The sequence below is a fragment of the Podarcis bocagei genome (genome assembly GCF_964188305.1).
Source record: "Podarcis bocagei genome assembly, chromosome: Z".
NCBI lineage: Eukaryota > Metazoa > Chordata > Lepidosauria > Squamata > Lacertidae > Podarcis > Podarcis bocagei.
The window spans coordinates 25,335,617-25,350,525 of NC_138140.1; the positions used below are offsets into that span (position 1 = coordinate 25,335,617).

General features: G+C 43.4%; 1 long non-coding RNA gene across 1 annotated transcript; it reads right to left on the reverse strand.

The window, feature by feature from the left end:
* Positions 1-1,275: 1,275 nt before the first annotated feature.
* On the reverse strand, positions 1,276-14,268 carry LOC308578810. Its single transcript, XR_014004125.1, has 2 exons — positions 13,910-14,268; positions 1,276-5,470 (listed from the first exon to the last, which is right to left on the reverse strand). It is a non-coding gene; the product is annotated as an uncharacterized lncRNA (long non-coding RNA).
* Positions 14,269-14,909: the final 641 nt, after the last annotated feature.

Below are 14,909 nucleotides of genomic sequence, written 5' to 3' on the forward strand. Positions count from 1 at the left end.
TGTGAAAAGGAAGCTGATGCATTGGAGAAAAGAGCAAAACCACAGGAGGAAAAGTTGTGGTTACTTTTTCTTTCATTTTTTTTTTATGAAAGCTGGGGAACCAGTGGCTCTCCAGATGTTGTTGGACTCCAACTCAGCCAGTGTAGTCTCCCCACCAACATGGCCAGTGCTCATGGATGATAGTCCAGCAACATTTGGAGGGCCACAGCAGGTTTGATCCCCATAAGGCACAACATGCTTATTCCTGCATTGCAGGGAGTTTGACTAGATGACCCTCAGGGCCCCTTCCAACGCTATAATTCTATGGTTCTGTGATTCAGTTTCCTCATCTATATTACATCCTCATCTATATTACATCTAAACTGGGTTAAAGCAGGTTCCTATATTCCTAAACTGAGCCTTGCACAGTCCGCTACTATGTACCCTGCTTCATGTCAGATTGGTTGTTATCACAGAGCAAGTGAGACCTAGCCCAAACATGAGTTCCCTAAGCACAAGGTATGTTTTTGTCCTTGTCAGGACTTCCTGTTCCCTCCTAATGTCTCTGTGATGGGCTAGTGCCAGGACTCAGCTGCTTTCCCCTAGTGCTTATGCACCTCTGAATTAGATCGGGGAGTTCCTGTATGAACACAGTGGGCAAGTGTGTGCCACCTGTTGACTGGTACCAGTGCCATCAGCCTGACTTCCTCTAATGTGTTTTGAGCCACCAATATGCCCTACTAAGGACATTCAAAGTGTATCCTTCTTAAAGACATAAGTGGTCACTGCTTATATATTTGTTTTATTTAGTAATAAAATAATGTTCTTCTGTTCCCACTTATAATCATGTGTATGATCCATAAATACATTTTTCAAAATATCTCTGTAGCAATTAAACAAGAGTTGCCTTTTAAATCCACATTTTAGTATTCTTAATAACCATTTTATGTTTTGAATATTTTTTTTGTTAGTTTCCTTCTGCAGGTGTTTTTTTTTTTTTTACAATGGTCACATTTTTTTGCCCTCAAAGAAAGACTTAGATCATTCTCACAGTTTTACAGCTCATTGAAAAATATGCAATACACTAGCTAATGATAATTGCAAGCAAGCTATATATACTTTAGCAGGATGGTTGAATGTCTATATATACATGCTACCTACTAAAACCCTACTAAAACAAAAACAAAGTCAAAAACTTGTTCTGATGTTATATCCAACACTCCAGCTAGAAATAATTTCTTGAGTATGCTACTCACATCAAGTCACTGTCTTTTGCATTATGTCAATGTTGTAAGCTATGGAAATAGAAGCATGCCACTGTAAGCTTGGCTAAAAGGAAGAGTAAAGTGGGTTTAGGTTTGAAAACAGGGTTGCAAACCAGTTAAATAAATCTTAGTTGATTAATCATAATGAGTTTTAAATAGGTCTGATTATGAATAAAATAAATCATTCTGAAGGGGGAGGAGAATTTTCTGTTGTGTATATTGGCTATTTGAAGTGGAAGCCCAAAGTCCTATTTAACATGTGGAATAGATGCCTGTTCTTTTGGATCCCAGGCCCAGCCATAGGATTTAAAATACTGGCCTTTAAACTATTCCAATGAAATTAATTCATGTCAGGTCTGAAAATGTAGTTATATCCTGAGGGTGCTTTGCTTGCTTTAGGGCAGGGGTTAGCAACCTAAGGCCCATGGGCCACAAGTGGCCCACGGGGGTTGTTTAACCAGCCCACGAGTCACCCCCTTGGCGAGTCCCTACGCACTGCGCTATACCGACACTGCGCAGGGACTCACTTTTGCGGTGCTGGAAATCGCGTCTGCGCAGACACTGAAAATTGTGTCTGCACAAACGCAGGTACCGGAAATCGCAGGCACGTGCACGATCCAGCCCACGAAGGGATCTCCGCTGGAGTGAACCAGCCCAGGCAAGGTAAACTTTGCCGATCCCTGCTTTAGGGCTTTAGCAATTCACTAATCCTAGGTGAGTATCTACATTCATTTGTTTGTAAATAGGTTTCTCACCTTGTGAAAGAAGTCCCAATGCTTGTTTTCAAAAATATGTGGAAGCAGAATTAACAACAATTTGTTTTTGTGTTTTTGGTGTGTTGTTTTTTTTTAAAATGTTCCTTTTCCATTAAAAATTATGTGGTTCTCTTGCAATATGGAGATACTATTTTTTTAAAAGAACAAGGGAAGAAGGTCTCCTTACGTAGCTAGAAACATTTATTTAAGAGGGAGATGTTAGCAGGTTGCGGAATTGCAAGAAATACACCCCCCCCCCCAAAAAAAAAAAACTTAGTAAAATCAACACCTATGGGAGGGATGGGTAGCACCCTCTCCCTGCTCCCAACTAAAAGCCCAATGTGGACTGAGCATGTCACAGCAGGCAGTGTAACCTTCCAATAGTTTGACTTCACCCCCAAAGGCACACTCATCCATGTTTCCCGAGACAGATGGATGCCAACCTTGTCTAGTGGCCATAGAATGCTGTCTGACATGCAGGGAGGGAGGGTGAAAACTATGAGGAGGAGAATGGAGTGGCTGAAAAAGGAGGAAGAGGCACATAGAAGTTTTTAAAAAAGCAGACAGGGCCAACTCATTGGCTAGAATGGACATTTCCTGATTCCCTCTCAGAAGCCATTGTAAAATGTGAAAGCTGCCTGTAGAAATTGATGGAGAAATCCAGGATTTAATGTTGCTGGGGTGCCAGTGTGTCTACCTCACACCACAAAAAAACAAAATGGAGACCTGCGGGTATAGGACGGTATATAAACTCAATAAAGAAGGAGGAGGAGGACTGAGAATGATTAGTGGTCAAAGAAGGCTAGCAGCAGTGTGTGTGTGTGTGTGTGTGTGTGTGTGTGTGTGTGTGTGTGTGTGGAGTGGACTAGCTGGAATCCTGAACAGAAGGTGAGCTACACTGCAACATTTTGTTGCAGTATCCTCTTTGTTACAATTATGTCTCACCTTGAATTGAGTGTCGCCTCTGAAAAAATCTGTGTTAACACACATTTCATTTATTTTTACAATGGGATTTTCACCCATCTTCTGTTTGCTTCCATTGCGTTTAATGGAATTCCCATTACGACCAGTGGAATTCTGCATTCGAAACTATTTTATCAGAGGCCTTTGTGCTATCCTTGATCAGGCAAACCTTTTGCTAGTTTCAGAAAGGTGGATTGCACCTTTAGCTGCGGAAAAGTCAGAAGATTCACCTGTGGTTCAGTTAGAGCTGGTACGCCCATGAGGCAGGGTGAAGCAGCAGTCTCAGGTGGGGGAAGCCCTGAGGCAGCACCCCTAAGGGCACTTGCACTGCTGCCGCTGGAGAAGCAGTGCCAGTATCAGCACTGCTTTCTAACGAGAGCTCACCAAAATCTTACAAGATTTCACAGAGCACAAGGAGTCATTGCTTCTCCACCAGTGGCAGAGGTGTGGAAGTGGTGCCAGCAGAAGTGGGTGGTGCTGGTAATGTGGCACTTTCCATTCCACCTCGGGCGGTAAAACAGGATGTGCCACACCTGACTTCAGTGCTGGATCCGACCTTTTGCAGCAACTGAGTTTAGAGCTCTTTGATGTTGGTACCAAATTTGAGATGAATAAAAGATTGCCATCCTCAAACCAGCTCCTCCAGAGTAACCCTATAGCAAATTATGGGACCTTTCCTTTTAAGTCCAGTTTGAACATTGCAGCCCATAGAAAAGGGTAGTAAACAGAACAAAACTTAGCAATGCAGTCGTGGTGTGTTTTCATAAATATAGCATAAGAGAGATGCAGTAGGAAAAATTCTAAGCATTAACAACTAGCATTGGAAGCTGTACCATTAGGGTGAATAGGGCACTGTCCAACCAACCTCAAACAGCCCCTACCAGCCTCCCTCCCTCCTTAGTCTAGGCTTCCTCTCCCTTAGTCTCAGGTGTGTAAGCACTACACACCATTAAAGCACATTCTGGTCGCTGTAGTTTACCCCTCACAGATTTATAATTCCCAGAAACCCTTAAGAAACTACAGCACCCATAATTATTTGAGAGAAAGTGTGCTTTAAAGGTACTGCGCACACACAGCCTCAGTGTTGCCCTTGCAGAACCCAACAGGGAGGAGGATGGGGGCAAAACTAGAAAGAGGTGGCTTTGTCTATCGTCAGCTCTGGCTCTACCCAGTCAGGGCCTCTCTGCCTTCCATCCCATGGGCCCCAAAGGGCACCAGCCACCACTGGCAACTAGGACCTGTTAGATAAAGGAATGAGATTTACTACTCAATTGCTGCACCCACATGTTATCTTCTGAAAGTCCTTCCCCCACCCCCCACAACATTCTCATTAATGCAGAAATATTACGTATACGTTTAGGTTGCTGCTGTTCATTTTTTGTTTTGCCTTTAAGAAACAAGTCTTGTTGTGCTTTGAAACCCACTTTCTTCGTGGTCTCTCTGATACTCTTCATGGGCTTTCTGCAGTCTTTTGCTCCTCAGCTTCCATTTGTGAAAGCAGTAGGTTACCAGAGACATGCTTATCAAAGAGAAGATGAGAGCCACCACTACAATCAGTGCAATGGCAGAGGAAAGGGACTCCTCTGTCTGTTGGGCTTCAGCACCCCGTGTGGCGTTCAGGGTGGCATAAGTCTCATATTCCTTGGATGCCAAAAAGGCAGGGATAGGAGTGTCACTGAATTTGGACCTCATTGGAATTCTGTAGAAGCACTTTAGTCAGAGATGCTTTTGAAGAAACGGGCTGCAAGTTCCTATGATCATGAGGCAACGTCTTAGGAGGGCACAGTTCTGTTCATGAAGTCACTCACACAAGCCTGGCAGCCAACCTCATTTATGTCCAAATGGTGTGTATTATTGTCTCTGGAACAAAGGAGACCACGTTACACCAAGTCAGACCATTTGTCCATATAACTCAGTATTGCCTGCACTGACTGGCAGCAACCAGTTTCACACAGGACACATTTGTAGTCCTATCTGGAGATGCTGGGGATTGAACCTGGGACCTTCTGCATGCAAAGCAGATGCTCTGTCACTGAGCTACAGCCCCTCCCTAAAGATTCTGTTGTAAAACTGAGAACCACTTTCTTATTCTTTAATGTCCTGGATGGTTAACCAGGAAAATGTAGTAACTTATTCACAGCAAAAGATGGTGTGGAAGGCTAAAACAGAAAACACGTTTACATCAGCCATAGTGGACAGTTGTTGTCTGAGTTTTCTTCCACTCTGAATTGGGTTTTGTTTCATCACTCATAAGAGAAGCTCACAATCAAAGATTCCTCAATGAGGCGCAGAAGTGGGTTCTTCCAAAGATGGTTAATATTACGATCAGTTCCAGCACTGTGGCTTCCATGCATATATTAAAGTACCTCTGCTCTCTTCACTCCTTTTGGAACTCGGCACACTCGCTTTCCATGGCTCTTTAAGGCTCCAGTGTTTCTTTCACCCCAGAGCTCTTGATGTGGAAGCAAAGAGTTGACCTCATAGCTTGCGATGTCTGTAAACAGTTGCCTATGTATAGAAAAAGGCATAAATTAGTTCCTGATCAAGAACAAGGTGAAAAACGCAACTGGATTGTTTTGTTACAATAGTTTAGAATTTCAGTGGGTGCAGGATTTTGAGTTCTTTATTGCATCAAACTGGCTGAGGATGGTGTGTGTGTTTTCCTTTCCAGTAAACCTGGAATGGGGAACAGGATCTAACTCGTGGGCTGGATTCTGAGCTTCTCCACTGCTAGTGGACCTCTGACAGGTAGGAAGCACCACCCAGCTGTTAATCAACGGCGCTGTGGGTTAAACCACAGAGCCTAGGACTTGCTGGTCAGAAGGTCGGCAGTTTGAATCCCCGCGACAGGGTGAGCTCCCATTGCTCGGTCCCTGCTCCTGCCAACCTAGCAGTTTGAAAGTACTCAAAGTGCAAGTAGATAAATAGGTACCGCTACGGCGGGAAGGTAAACAGTGTTTCCGTGTGCTGCTATGGTTCACCAGAAGCGTCTTAGTTGTGCTGGCCACGTGACCTGGAAGCTGTACACCGGCTCCCTCGGCCAATAAAGCAAGATGAGCACTGCAACCCCAGAGTCGGTCACGACTGGACCCAGTGGTCAGGGGTCCCTTTACCTTTACCTTGGTGACCTCAGATGAAGGCTTGTCCCTCTGTAGCACAGCTTGAGTGCTACAATAAGCTCTAATCTACGCAGACTTCAAGCCCTGCTTTTGGCACAGATTGGCTCCATTCAAGACCTCTGATTGGGAACTCCAAAATGAAACCAACCCCAGCCTCCAACTTTAAAAGGTACCAAAACCAACCCCAGTTTGGAACAATTGTGAGCATATTTTAAGGCTCCCAATTGTTCCTTTGCAGACATGTCTTTAACTGCTGCACACCTGATGTCATATATGATGTAAGGTGCTGAGTGGGTGGTCATTGCTTGAGGAAGATGACCGTGCAGCCAACCTAATGCCATATCTTACGGTTCTACACCTGGTTGGCAATGGGTCAAAACTTGGGGCCTGCACGTACCAAATATTCAGTATGAACCTATACAACCTGCAATTCACATGATTCTTAGTTTTTCCTCTCTTTTTCCTCTATATTGAAATAGATAGGTTGCTAAACCAGAGTTTACCAGAGTGAAGGTGTAGGTAGGAAGGGTTTGTGTCCCGTGTGTATGTGCTGGAGCCATGTGAGGGACACAAGGCAGTCCCTACTCACCTCATTTAACTTCCAGAATTGCCTTGCAGCTTCCTGCAACTCTGAGCAACTCATTAGGAGGATTTGTAGTGTTTAATCCTATGTGCTCATTACACCATGCCATGTATTGAATTTTAAATTTGCTTAACTCTCCCAGTGCATGCACCAGCAGTGTCATTGATGGACTATGTTGCTTCTCACACTCAAAATGCCCATCTCTACCGTATTTCTCTGGGGAAGAAAAACGGCCATCGTCTGAGCTCATTTCTAGGCTTGAACTGGAACTACTTTTTTTTTTTTAACCTATGAATTTTTAAGTCACATTTGGGGTGCTTGTGCTAAATAGCTCTGCATCTGTGCTGTTTCTTTAAATAGCTAGTCTCTCTCGCCCTTCCTTTGACCTCACTGGTGTTGTCCTCATTTGCCAACACATTCACCTTCAACTGCTGTCAAAGTTCTTAAAGCTGCAGTCTGATGTGGTGATGTCACGGTTCTTCACAAATCAGTTAATATGGCTGATACACTTTGTGGTGTGGAACATGCCACATGTGTTATTAATTGTAAGGTGGGGGCAATTCTAATAATGTAGGACACCATAGCCAATGGCAGTGTGGGCAAGTGAGGCCAGGGCAGTGTGGACAAATAAGAAGAACACAGAAACAGCAGCCGCAGCAGCCAGGGAAACAAAAGGTTGCAGAATAGCATCAACATTCTGATTTTTTTTGGGGGGGGAGCAGAGGGTGTAAATTTGTCCTGTGCTGAATGTTTCAAAGTGAATATTGAAATTAGTGGATATTTTGTGCAGCTTTAAATACTGTGTGACTCTTAGACAACCTTTTCCACCTCATCCTAGACTCTCTATTCTGACCAACAGCAGTGGTGATCAATGAACTCAAGCAGCAGCGATCTTTCTGGCTTTGACACCTGAGAGGCTTTTTAACTGCAGAAGCCAGGGAGTGGACCACAAACATTCTGCATGCAAACCTATAATCTTGCATTAAGCTACAGACCCTTAATCTTACAGGTAGCCTCTTTGAAATGTTTCAAGCCCAGCATTCTGTTCAAATCTTGATGACTGGCTGCCACACCTTCCTCTAAACATAAGGGTTTATTAGATGCATTTGGAATGAACCATATGTATGAAAAAATCTTTGGCACTCAGACTTCCAAGGAATGGAGTGGGTTTCTGTTTTGCTAATTAACAGCACATCCAAAGAGATTTTTGGCTCTAATAATGACTGTTTACTAGGGATTAGCATTCTGTTGATGTTAACAGATGTAAATGAGTAATTCATTGCCAGTAAGAAAGATGGCAAAAAATAAAGACATTTCAGAAGGAAGGTTAACCTAGATGCTTTGCCACTGTATTTTGCAATGTTTTCTTTTAATAATGACCAAAGCCACCTTGAATTTAGGAAGCTTGCAGGTGGGGAACATTATTAGTACTTTTCATGGATGCAGAACATGGGTAATTGAGGTTTGAGGCCAAGTGCCTCCAACTCTAGGAAATGCTCGAGGAAAAAAGCATATATGGATAAACTTAAGAATGATAGTAATTGATAAGGTGAATGATGCTTTGCCTGGCTTCTGAATTCAAGGCAGATGCAATGCCTTTCTGGAGATCTTTGACTACAGCAATATTATCCCCATATGGTAAATTCTAAGTCCTATATGACTCCTGGCCGACATGTACAACTCTTTCCTTTGCTTACTTTATATCTTCTAGGATTTTATTTATTGCTCACTATTCACTATGTGGTCAATGGGTCGACTACATACAACTCAGTAGGGACATGGGTGGTGCTGTGGTCTAAACCACCGAGCCTATTGGGCTTGCTGATCGGAAGGTCGGCAGTTCAAATCCCTGCAATGGAGTGAGCTCCCATTACTCTGTCCCAGCTCCTGCCAACCAAGCAGTTCGAAAACACACCAGTGCGAGTAGATAAATAGGTACCACTCCGGCGGGAAGGTAAACGGCATTTCCGTGTGCTCTGGCTTCCATCACGGTGTTCCGTTGCACCAGAAGCAGTTTAGTCATGCTGGTCACATGACCCAGAAAGCTGTTTGTGGACAAACGCCAGCTCACTTGGCCTGAAAGCGAGATGAACGCCACAACCCCATAGTCGCCTTTGACTGGACTTAACCATCCAGGGATTCTTTACCTTTTTAAACTATAAAACTCAGTACAACAACTATATAATACTCAAATCATTTCTAGACCACAGATTAAACTGAATCAACAGCAGTCAGAAACAGGAACAGCCCTACAGTGGGAGAGCTATTCTCAACTCCTCCTCCAGACCCAAAGACCTGTGTGAAAAGGTGATGTTGAGATGTATACAGTGATGAGCCCAGATGCACCTCCGAGAGGAGTGCATTCCACAGTCTGAAAACCACCACAGAAAAATCCGCCCCCCAAATGCACCATTGCCCCAAGACCCTCGCAGGGTGGCAGAACTGCTTGCACAGCCTCCTTTGCAGATCTTAGCACGCAGACAGGTCTGTACGGCAGGAAACCCATCTCTAGATATTTGTTTAAAGCTATGTTCTTTGTCACCATGAGGACCTTGAATTTTGCTTCTTATCTCTCTGATTCAAAACAGAAAGCTGTTTTCCCCGCCAACGAGGCCCAGAACTATACCAGCAATAATTTAATTTAAATATAAGTTGCCTCTTTTCTTCCTGACACTTTTTGTACCATCCAACGAGAACTGGTTTTCAAAATGCTAAGAGGCTTTAATTTATATATTTTCCTCTTTTATTTAATTATTCTATACACTGAACTGTTGTTACAGATAAAGTGTTTGTGGTGATATGTAGTTGTGGCAGTGGCATCCCTTGTAGCCTCCTTATTCCATCCAAAAACACTGATTTTTTATTGCACTGACTCATCACCTCCCAGGACAAGATTGCAAGAGGAACCAACAGGATGTTAAACAGCTCCAGTTTCATCAAGAGACAGTGTAGAAGTAAAGAGCTTCACAATCATGGTGAAAAGAATCAGCTCATCATTATAGCCACACTCACAAGGGCGGGAAACTGTGTTGATTCACAATACTGAGATACTATGGTGGTGTGGTGGTCAGCATCTTTGACTTGGGTAAACAGCATTTCCATGGGCTCTGGGACTCATCATGGTGTTCCGTGTGCAAGAAGTGGTTTAGTCATGCTGGCCATGTGTCCCAAGAAAGCTATCTGTGGACAAACGCTGGCTCTCTCGTCCTGAAAGCAGATATGAGTGCTGCACTCCATAGTCAAATCTGACTGCACTTTACTGTCCAGGGGTCCTTTACCTGAGTTTAGCCTCCCTAACAAAGGGATTCTGTGCCAAAACAGATTTGCCCTTCAGTCCCATAAGATTACAGCACAGGGAAAAACCACACCAACGGATGACAACGTTGCTCCTGGTGTGAAAATGCCAGAGTTGTGCTTCCCCTCCTGAAAAAAATAGCCATTCTGCTCCACTACACCCCTGCTTTGGAGCAAGCTGAAGCTCCACTGAAAACATCAAGGTACAGGAATGGACTATAAATCTAGAAAACCCTAGACCTAATAAGCCTCAACTTATTCTTAATGCGAGGCAGTGTACAACTTCATTAAGTTGCACTCCGGAACATTAAATTGCTTTTCAGATTACATTTTTGAGAAGCTTTTTTTTTAAAAAAATAGTGGGAGGGTCTGTGGCTCCGTGACAGACACATGCCTGCATGCAGAAGGCTCAGGTCCTGCACCTGCTCCAGGGATCGCCAATGTGAGGCTGCCTAAGCCCCTGGAGCTCTGCTGCCAGAACAGGCAGTGCAATTCTGACCTGGATGGGCCAGTGTTGGTTTCTTCTTACAGCTGTTTCATATAAGACAAGTCTTAGTGTAGAGTTGTAGTGTGACAAGAGTGGGCAGGTGTGGAATCTGTTTCCATTGCCCTCCAGTTATTGTTGGACTACAGCTCCCATCATTCTTGATCACCAGTAACAATGGATGAGAATTTTTTTCTAGTTTGCATATGCAAAATTATCTCATTTGAATTTCCTGAAACAACAGGCAAACTGAAACAGAGCCATCATTCACTTCCTTGAATTTTGCAATGCAGCTCTCCAAGCAATGTGCGCAAAAAACTGCTAGGCAAAGTGTGCAAAAGAATGCGTATATGGGTGCAAATAGCATACAACAATGCATTACGTTAGGGAAAACTGCTTGCAAAAATGTATACATTCCATACAAAATGTGTATATTAGGAGAAACTGAAATCAAAGGGCAAATACTGAGCAAATATTTGGGTATTCTAAAAATATTTGAGAATAATCAGCTTTAAAAAATAAAAATACTTCTTAAAGAAAGTAAAGTTTTATGCTGCATTTTACCTTTTTTGGTTGATACTTTAAATTTTTGCCTTTTAAAAATAATATGCTTCCTGCTGAATCAGGAGATTTAAAAGAAGAAGACACAACAACCAATGTCCAGGTTGCAAATGGACAACCCTAGGTAGAAGATAGTTTTTGCAAAACAATAATAATGAATAAAAAAGAATAATGCTGAACTGCAGTTCCTGTGTTGCAGGAATTTGCAGGTTAATAAAGCCTCATCAATCTTTTACAGATTTAGCAGTTTCACAATTATGAATGTCTTTAGCTTTGTAATCTTTGGTGTTCACTCTGAAAATTGCCTAAGGCAAAAACCCCATCTGCTCTCCTTGCAATTGTACGTATCTGCTTGGGTTCAATCACTTAATCCCAGCACAGGAAACCTAACATACTGTACTGTTCAGCTACAGAGCAATGCAGCAGCTCACATTCATTTACCTTGGACTAAGTCCCAGTGAAATAAATGGGGCTTACTTCTAAGTAGACACAAACCCCCTGAATTACACCTGTCTTTCACATAGATAACTGTCCATATTGCAATATGCCATGTGTTTCCCATATATAGCAGAAATCTTTACAGGAATCCTTCCATTTTCCAAGGTCAAATGACAAGAGAGCTGCATTACACTTATCTTACATTTTTTTGCTGTTCAACCTCTATGCCTATATAAGCCCATAGATTAACAAAATAAGGGTCATTTAATGCCAAGAAAGGCTTGCGAGCTCCATTCAGTGCTGCTGTGAACCTTTGCAATTTAAGTCCTGATTGCGCTGCCTAACATGCATGCATGGAGAGCGAGAAACAGCATTGCTGTGCCATAACAAATCATAGAAAGGAGTCACAGTAAATTCCTTAAGCATTTTAATTTCCATTTAAGGGGGGAATGTTTGCCATTCATCTTGAAATGGTTGCAAATAACATAGACATTCCTTGTGCCACTTTGGACCACTTTAATATACAATTATACATATACAGTGGGACCTCGGGTTAAGAACTTAATTTGTTCTGGAGGTCCGTTCTTAACCTGAAACTGTACTTAACCTGAGGTACCACTTTAGCTAATGGGGCCTCCCGCTGCCTCCACCACGCGATTTCTGTTCTCGTCCTAAAGCAAAGTTCTTAACCTGAGGTACTATTTCTGGGTAAGCGGAGTCTGTAACCTGAAGCGTCTGTAACCCGAGGTACCACTGTACACATACTTTCCCTTTAAAAACTGCATCTTGCAGATTCACTTCTTTGAGAGACATTCTCAAAGAAACAATTCCTTTCCAGGAACTGTTCATGACCAACACAAGCATAAAACTAATGTAGACATTACAGGGGAATTTACAAGACCTGGTGGAAAGCAATAATGTGTGTCTTTGTAGAGGCTATGATACTTGGACTTTCCAGGATATGCAGAAAGTCTGTGACTTTGTCCTCGACTTTTGAGATTGTTGGAGCTGAAGTCTGATAGAACTAAGAACAAAGCCTCCACAAAGCTTCCCATCCCCAGGAAGCCTGAAGTGAGATCTCTCTCTGTGTCTGATTTTAGAAAATATATGTTTAAGCTATATTCTATCTGACCTGTACCTGAGAAGGGAGGCAGAGAGGAAATGATAAGATGCATAAGATGGTACATTTTTGCCTTTTGCTCACCATCACATAAATTACCATTGCACTGTAGGAGTGAATGCAACAGTGCATAAAAGTATGAAAGCACAGGCAGACTTACAAGTGAGGATCTTCACACAGACATGCACACATATTGTTTGCTGAATGTACACCTGTTGGAAAACCTTCACATGCTGTCCCTTACACATGATGAACATGGAATTGCTTTCCACTTGTGCTAGACCTTTTCGCTGCCTCAAGCAGAGCCTGAACGCACCACCAGCCACGCTAGGGCTAACACTCTGAAAAGTATTTCTGCACCAATTCCTGCCTTCATTTATCCCCACCTCCTCATTTGTGGTGCTGCCTGAAGCAGGTCACTTCACGGCGCCAATTACAGTCTTAATTCCAATGCAGACAATGGATACCGTAATTTTGGATTTGGAAATGGCCTTCAATATAATCATGGTACAGTGATTTACCCATTGGTCTGTAAGCTTTTAAAACCACTTTGGGAAATAATATTTACATTAATACAGTATAATAACAACAATGGACAACATAAAGTGTGTGCTGAGTGCATATGGCTGTGCATGGATGCTTTTTCCTATGTGTGTTAGTGCAAGAAGGAAAGCCTGCTATCCTAAATTCGCTGGCTTACTTGGGCATGAGCCCCTATTGAAAGCAAGGATTTACTTTCGAGTAAGGGCGAAGCTTTCGTTTCGGGCTGCAGATGAGACAAAAGGCTGCTGCTGAATTTCAACGTATGTGAGAGCGCCTCAGACTCATCAGCAGAGCTTTGATAAATCTTCCATTAAGTCTTAACTGGCCGCGGGCATTCCTATGCAGAATGCGCTGCCGCTGTCCAGGTGCTGAAGCTCTCTCCCTTCTCCGCCTGACTTGTATGCAAAGAGGCGATGGCTTGCGGTAATTGAATACTGTAGAGAAATGCAACGTCGCAACTTACAACCGACGACGCTCCTGGAGGGGAAGATCCGAAACGCCACCAACCCGAACAAAAGGCACATTTGAATGGGGTTGGACTCCCATTCACCACCCCCGCTCCTATGTCCTTTCCAATCCTTTGACCAGCCTAGGCTTTCCTTCTGCAGGAAATCAACTCGCGATTATAGGTTTTCTGGAAAAGGATCACACGTGCTTTGTGTTCCATTTCTACAACAGGGAGAGGAGGGATCGGGGAATAGCCACTATTGCATTTAAATAAAGAGGCATCCAGCCACCCCTCCACGCCCCTCATCGTCCAGATAAAATAACGTGGTCTGATCAATCATAGCAATGTCACACTTACCTTACTTGGACATATAGATATGGATATATGCACACACTGTTTGGTCCCTCCAAGGGCTAGCAACGGCTTACTTCCAAGGCTATTCTGTCCGTCTGTGTGTTTTTGTTCCTTCCCTTTTCCCTGTGTATATACTGAAGGCAGATTTTGCAGGAGGTCTGAGATGGTGTAAGCGCCCTGGTCGCTTCCCTCTTTTAAGAAGCCGGAGGCACAGAATGCTGAATAGACGCGCCGCTTCTAGCACTGCAGGCTCCAGGAGGATGAAATAGCATCACACGCAGGACACACGCACATACCTATACACACACGCGCACCAGAGCATCCGCCTTAGCAGCAGCTCTGTGAACCCAGCCAAATTCCTCAACTTTATTTACGGAGAGATCACATGGGGAGGGGGGCTTCACCGAACTGGGAGGAGCATTTTAGGATGCAGAAACACTCCTCCCATAACTGAGAGCTTCCTGAATAAGTGTTAGACACAAAGATTAATGGTGATATCACAATCTACGCATATAAAGCAGGGCGTGTGTTATGGAAAGGGTGGGAAAGAAGAAATATATAGGATGCTCACAGTCTTCCTCTTACATTACCTTTGACAAATATAGCAGTTTGCACCTTTTATCAAATTACCAATATCACATTCATCTGGAATGAATTATGCACATTGACCAGCCCAAGATAATTGCTGGGGGGGGGGGGCAGAATGCTTAGCATGCAGGAAGCTCTCACAGAGCAGGGATATGGTTGTTCCTCTCTTGGGTTTACCTAGTCTGGAGAAAAGCTGCCTCCTCATGCCAACCTGCTTTTCCCAACCAGGCCTGTTTTTCTATTCCCCATTCATTGATGGAGCAGGAGGAAGGGGGCTGCAGTTGAATACAGTTTTGTGGAGGGTGGGGAGCAAAATAAAATTCACCTCAGAGGTGGGTGGGGTCAAAGGAGTTTTGTCCCATCAAGGCAGTTGGGGTGCACCAGGCAAATTTACTACCTAAAAAATTTGAAAAGA